Genomic DNA, 6,863 nt, shown 5'->3' with positions numbered 1-6,863 from the left:
AGGAACAGCCATGGTCTTGAACATTGCTTGGTGTGTGTGTAACAAGAACAAATACTGTTAACACATTCATTGTCAAGTTCAGCTCTCAGATTGCATACTGTGAATTTTAGACATTCAGAGCACTCACTGAAATTCAGAGAAGTTTTGTGCTCCATTGTGAGTTATGTCTTAGTTCCTTAGGGCAGAGGAATTGCCAGTGTGAATAACCGTGGTAGATTATTCAGCCTAATCCAGGTGGGGGCATTGTCACCTTTTTTCTTTGAAAACTGCAGCTAAATCATGAATGGTCCTATTCCTGAGAAGCCTTCCCTATATAAGAAGGCTTTACTTGTGCAAGTAGTCCACTGAAATTGAGTGAGATCTTTTGTGGGAATAAGAGTTTGATCTAGGGTTCATCTATGAGAACTAGGCAGTATTTGTAGAAAGAAACTAAGAAGCAGAGATGTTATGAAGAAGTGACGTTGGCATTCTAGATTTTCTTCTAAAGCTATTTAAAAATTGTTCTCTCTTTCACTAAATTAGGATAAAATCTTGCTATTGATTTAAATAGGCATTTTGCTGTTTGCTATTTGAATTTATCCAAGATGGAAGATATTTTCTATATGCAGTGCAATTTCTGTGTGAGTAAATTTTTCAGTACATTAAAAATTCAGTTTTCTCCAAAACGTTATAGCATTGCTAATATGTTAAGATATTTTGGTTATCTAGTATTGCCTGTTAACATTTTCTTTATGTTGGAAAAATATATGTTTATTTGTGTTTGCATTCTTGAATGGCTACCACAAGAAACCATTCATTTCCCTCTGCCACTTGTCCTGGACTGGGCTGATATAGTTCTGCTTTGAACGGTTTCAAGCTTTACTTTATAAGGGATTTAACATGGCCTTAATTCAGCCATCTGTTCTGGGTTTGGCGGACCAACAGATTTGAGGTACTGGTCAGAGCTTTAGAAATTTCCCACATTTTTAAAGGTTAGGGAAAGAGCTACCTTTATGAATAGATTTTGAATAATTCTCAGCAAGACAATGGTGCAGAAGTGGGGTAAAAAATGCATGTCATTCTCTGAAGCACAAGGTCCCCTGTCTGTCTTTAGCTTTACTGAAAGGCAATTAGCATTTCAACCAGCCAATTTGGTTACATGCAATGAAGTACTTGGGTTTGTAATTTGCTGCTCTCGGCTTGGTGCTGTTGAGAACTAGCCCTGTGTAATCCTCTCAAAGTACCTTTCTTTCCAGCATAGTTATTGTTGCAGGTCTTAAATAACTAATCAACAAAGAGATTTCCTTGTCTTGAACAACAGGGTGCCATGGGATAAGGAATATGAAATACCCAGCTAATAAGGGAATGATTATAATTATTAAATAGTGATTATTAAATGTGGCACAGGTTAAAAGGTTTAGAAAAGCTAAGAAAACCACAATACTTGACAAAGATAATGGGAGGAGTCTTGGAACCCAGACAGCTTTCACTACAGAGTTCTCTTCAGTACACAGCGACTTTATTATATGCTTGATTTAAAATAGATTGCACAGGTATAAGGGATTAGTTCATAATATAGATTGGAGAGGAAGTCTCATGCTAACCATCAATTCTAAAATGATGCAAATATAATTTTTTCTTCTCTGGAGAGGAATCCTTTTGGGGACATTGTAAAAGACATCTGTAAGAAACATCCTATTCTCTATCTTATTGTAATAAATGAAATACATTTAAACACATAAGTGATCTGTGTTTGGATTTATTTTTGTAATTTATTCAGTACAAGATTTATAGTTAAGAATGCGCTTTTATGATGTCAGGAACCATTCACTGAATAATTTTATTCTAGCAAGGATGTAACATGGTAAGATGTCAGTATATGTGAAATAATATTCTTTAATCCTTATCACGGGGCTATAATTTACTTCTGCACCTTACAAATCTTTTTTTCTATATGATCATTATGCAAGAGGCAGTATGCCGAGGAGGATTGTATACTTTATTTTTCAGTGCATTCCAGCCAGAGAGAGAAATGAATTAACACAAAATTCAGCATCCAGTAATGTTTTATTTCCTGTGATATGTGGGCAGTCCATACAAGGTAATAATTTGAGGGTTTTAAATCTACATGGCATATTTTATAAAAATATGATGATAAACTTGAGGTGTTGATAGCAACCACCAAGCCTCAGAAACAAAAGGACTTTTTTTCAAAATTTAGGGACCGGACCCACAGGTTCTGTCTCCCCTCACCCTCCTGGAAATCTATATAGCTAACTTATAACAGCTACATTTCTGGCTCAAAACTATTTAAGAACCTGTTCCTGAAATATGTTGAGCATCTGCATTTTATATGGCAATCAGTGGAAATTTTGGAGACGAAGCATCAGTGATATCTTGGGTCTTATGCATCTGTTTGGCTCAATTGTGTAAAAAAGCACATGAGACAGACCACAGCAGAATAAAAATCACTTGGAAGTGAAGGGTAAGTGCTGCATTGTTTTGTACACTTAGGAATCTTTGCAGTTAAGTAGAAAAATATATCTCTATATAAATTATAATACACTTTTTCAGAAGTGGACTGTCAGCTCTTGCTACGTCATGGCTATGTTATGTGCCACATTTGAGGAACAAGGCACTAATGTCGCAAATCATTATTTGAGTTAGTCTTACCAGTATGAAGTACCAACTGACTTAAGTGGCATTCCTTGCATGAAAATGAACTTTTCTCATAAGTAAGGTTTTAAAGGAATTGGTATGTACTACTTGATCAGCCTTCCACTTAAGTGAGAATTATACTATGTACCCACAATACTGCAAGTGATGCTGCTAACCATTAAATCAGTTACAGCCACGGGCAAATGGTGCCTAATGTCAGGGGGGCACATGTCTCCCCAGCGGCCAGTCAGTGACCAGGGGAGGGGGTCCCCCTGTGGCTGATCGCGTTGACTGGGAAGCATGAACAGGGCATCCGGAAGTGCCAGCAGTGCTTCTCCTGGTGCCCCAACTCCCCAGTCGGTGCTCACAGGCGGAGCAGCGGCATTCCTGCCTGCCCCCCACCTGTTGCCTAAGCAGGGAGTGCTGGCTGTGAGGGGGTGCACCAGTCCTCTCAGGGGTGCACGTGCACCCCTGTACACCCATTCTGCGTCGCCACTGGTTACAGCGTAGAGTATTTTACTGCACTTTGGTTATAACTGTGCAGAGAGTCTGATCTTACTTGCACCAGAATGGATCAGGAATGGCTCATCTGAAGTGAATGGAATTACACTGGAATAAACTTGGTCCAGAGAAGATCAAACATTGACCCTTAGTATGCTGTTTCTTGTTAGTACATACGTTGTTTTAGCAGATTTCAGCCTAAGTTTGTTTATTCGTTGCATTATATTAGACTATGTTACAAATATAGAAGAGCTCCAGCTGAGTAATTAATTGTAATGACTTGTGATTCAACTTTAAATAAGACAGCATCTGGTCCTTAGTATTAATGATTATTATTATATTGTCCTCTCTTAGGCCCAACAGGTTAAAAAGTGGTCCACCTGTGCACTGCCTGCTTGTCATTGCCTGCTTGTCTTTGGCAAGGCAAAGTGATGAATAAATGAATTTATCACTTCCTGAAAATGGGGCACTCATGAGGAGACTACGCAGAGCAGACTATGACTTCAGAGTCCCAAGATCTACCTGATTTATCAAACAAAATTCACAAATTCACTTTTTCTGAGATCATTACATACCCAGGAATAGTAAGGAGCACATCAAAGGAATAATATGGAATATTTATGTCCTTCTAAATGAGTGAAAAGAAAAAACTACCAGAAGGGGAATCTGAATTACCATGCTCCTGTTTCCAGCACCTGGACAAAAAGGGCACATGGCTTTGGCCTTCTTTCAGGCTCTTGCTTTTGCGTTTAACTGAGAGATATTAACACCTTGGTTCCTACCTAATACAGTATATTTAGTTCTCTGTTTAACATTCTGGTTAGTAGATATAAATCTGACGGCAGGTAGCTCAAGCTTCTTTCCTTCCTTAGGACAAGATGTATTCCATAAAAGATGGGTGCCTTCGGTCTTAATTCAAGAAACAAGATTTTTCATGTGGAGGTGTTTTCAAGGACATCAATAGTTATATGGTCAGAGCTACATATCAGGTTAGTGAGTTTGCATGAAGCTTTAGAGTCATACAATTGTGTTAAAAAGAAAAGGTCAGGGAAAATAAGTGACTAATATTGGTGTAATTGAAAAGACTCTCCTTCAAATGCAAATAAACCCTCTTGGCATCTGAGAGGGAGCCTGCTGAGGCTCTGTAATGAAGTAGCAGTGGGTGGGCAGCATGTAGCCGCTTAGCTGGGGAACTCCAGGATAATGAAATCTAATTCAGGGATCCTTGCAGTTGGTAATATGTGGGCGCATCTACACATTGTCATGCTTTAGGTACTTCCTTTTGGAAGTACTTTTGGGAAGTACTAAAGCACAGCTCAGTATGGGTGGTTACTGTGCTCTGTGTGTGGAGCACAGTTAAATTTTGCCGCTACGTTGCCATAGCATTGCACTATACCACCAGAACGTGCTGCTACAGCTAAGTAGCTGGCGATCACATGTAGACACGTCGCCCTGTGCGGGGGTATAAAGTCAGGCACTTTCCAATACTCAGTATTAAAAAGAGGAGTATAGGTATATACCTGGAGTGATTCCTCCTACAGTAAAGACAAAAGTAGGGAGTAGGTACTGTTAGAGATGGATGCTAGGGGGAGAAGGTCTGCGTGGAAAACTCAGGGCAGGAACAGATTCTCCAACAACATGTTGTAGTCAACATGGAGGTCTAGACTGCGGAGGAGAGGAGCAGAGAGAGCTATGACCAGTGTCATTCCCAGGCTTGGGTAAGTCTCTTACTTCCTCCCTTAAGTTGCAGGTAGAGACAGTAGGCCCTCTCTCTCTGTAGCAGGATGTCTTTTTGAAGCAGTAATGTCTTTGAAGTAGTCCAGCCAGTCCTGCTGTCCCATCAGAGTGAGGTAAGGGGAAGAAAAACTGGGACAAAGCAAACTATTCAAATGCCAGGTTTTGTAGGCACAGTCCTTGCATTCTTTGGAAAATGTCCTGAATCTTGATGAATTGAAGCTATTTAACTTTATAAAATTGTATTATTATTACAACACATATAGGAGATGCTAAATACTTATTAGTAATAATTCTTTTGTTGTCATAAAATTACATTGTTACAGTTTTTAAAATTACATTTTTGTAACTGCATATGTCTCAATGTTTGTCAAGTTAAGTGCTTATGAAAGGGGCTAGATTGAGAGTGCTGTATTTAATGTGCAAGTTTGGCAGGGAGGTGACATTGTAAGCCTTCCCGTGCTGTTCCAACCACTATGTTTCGCTCACTCAAGGAAACACTGCCTTCTGTCTCCAGCTGCCTTGGGGAATACTGCTGAGTGCCAAGTACCATAAACTTTATTGAGGATAGGGATTTCTCTGTAGGCAGTCCCAGGTGGTCACCATGCTGCTGTCATTCTAAACTAGCAGATGTGCCACTCTTTTTCCATGTTCTTGGCTGCATGCATAATGCAGTGATTTTTGTCTTCTGGCTCACATGTCTTTGAAGTGAAAAATGTGTCATACATCATCTTCTTAAACTATGGCCTCTCCCAGGGCATCGCTACCGTTGCAGATTGGCAGCATGTGATGGTTGAAAATCAGGTGTACTGTGTTTTTTTCAGTTCAGTGCAATCCATGCCATAGACCAAATTAATGCTTTTCGTTACAACATTTTTTTTGGTGACAGTAAACATGACTTGAAGGAGGCTCCAGCACAAAGGTCAGTGATTCATGACATATTCAGGATTTGCAACATTTCTGTAAACTACTATGTCGATCAGGGGATATCCTTTCAGATCCCACTCTGAGACTCTGCTCCTTCAGCACAAACTTACCTGTGTTTCAGAAAATACTATCCCAAGCTAAGAAAATGTATAGCTGAAAACAGGCATGACATTTGTCATGGGATAAACCATTTTATCAGACACCTATATCTATTGTCTTGGAATAAATCCTAAAAAAAAGTTCATGAGATAAAGAATACTAACATTTTATCCTGGAACATCACAAAGTGCGTCTGAGCAGTTATCTTGGGACTGCATCATTGAATCAGTGGCAGAAAAGTGGGAGTGCATTCAGCTGCCTGCTTAGGAGGGCAATGTGTGCACATGCCAGTCTCAGGATATTTCTGTTCTGGGACAAACACAGGCATAATTTGTCCAGGGACAAATGCAATGTCTGTTCCTCACCTATGTGTTACCTACTAAAGAGCATTAGTAAGCAACAGTTGAGTTTTAAAGTGAATGTTTAATGAGAATATAATTTGGGGATTTGTAGGATTTTATTTTATTGTAAGACTCATTTTATTTCTTTTGGAAGCTAGATTCTTTTACTCTTGATTCTATGGATTATTATCCAGGATTCTAGCGTGTAACATTCTATTGAGTGCCATTGATATCACAAAATTTATTTGTTATGGTTTTACGTAGCCCAAACTGACCTTTATAAATGTCGACCTATAACGTTCCACTCACTTCCTGAGCTGCAGAGTCGCAAAGGGTGATCCTACCCTTCTCTTGAACTCATTACACCCATCTGAGCTGTGGAGATTCATAGATTTCATAGACATTAGGGCTGGAAGGGACCTCGGAAGATCATTAAGTCCAGCCTCCCGCCCAAAGGGCAGGAAGTCAGCTGGGGTCATAGGATCTCAGCAACATAAGCATCCAATTTACCCTTGAAGATGTTCAGTGTAGGTGCTTGAACCACCTCCGATGGCAGGCTGTTCCAGACCTTGGGGGCTTGGACAGTAAAGAAATCCTTCCTTATGTCCAGCCTGAAATGGTCTC

The sequence above is a fragment of the Gavialis gangeticus genome, unplaced genomic scaffold (genome assembly GCF_001723915.1).
Source record: "Gavialis gangeticus isolate Ggan-Ray unplaced genomic scaffold, GavGan_comp1, whole genome shotgun sequence".
Taxonomy (NCBI): domain Eukaryota; kingdom Metazoa; phylum Chordata; order Crocodylia; family Gavialidae; genus Gavialis; species Gavialis gangeticus.
Note: the sequence above shows the minus strand (reverse complement) of the source record.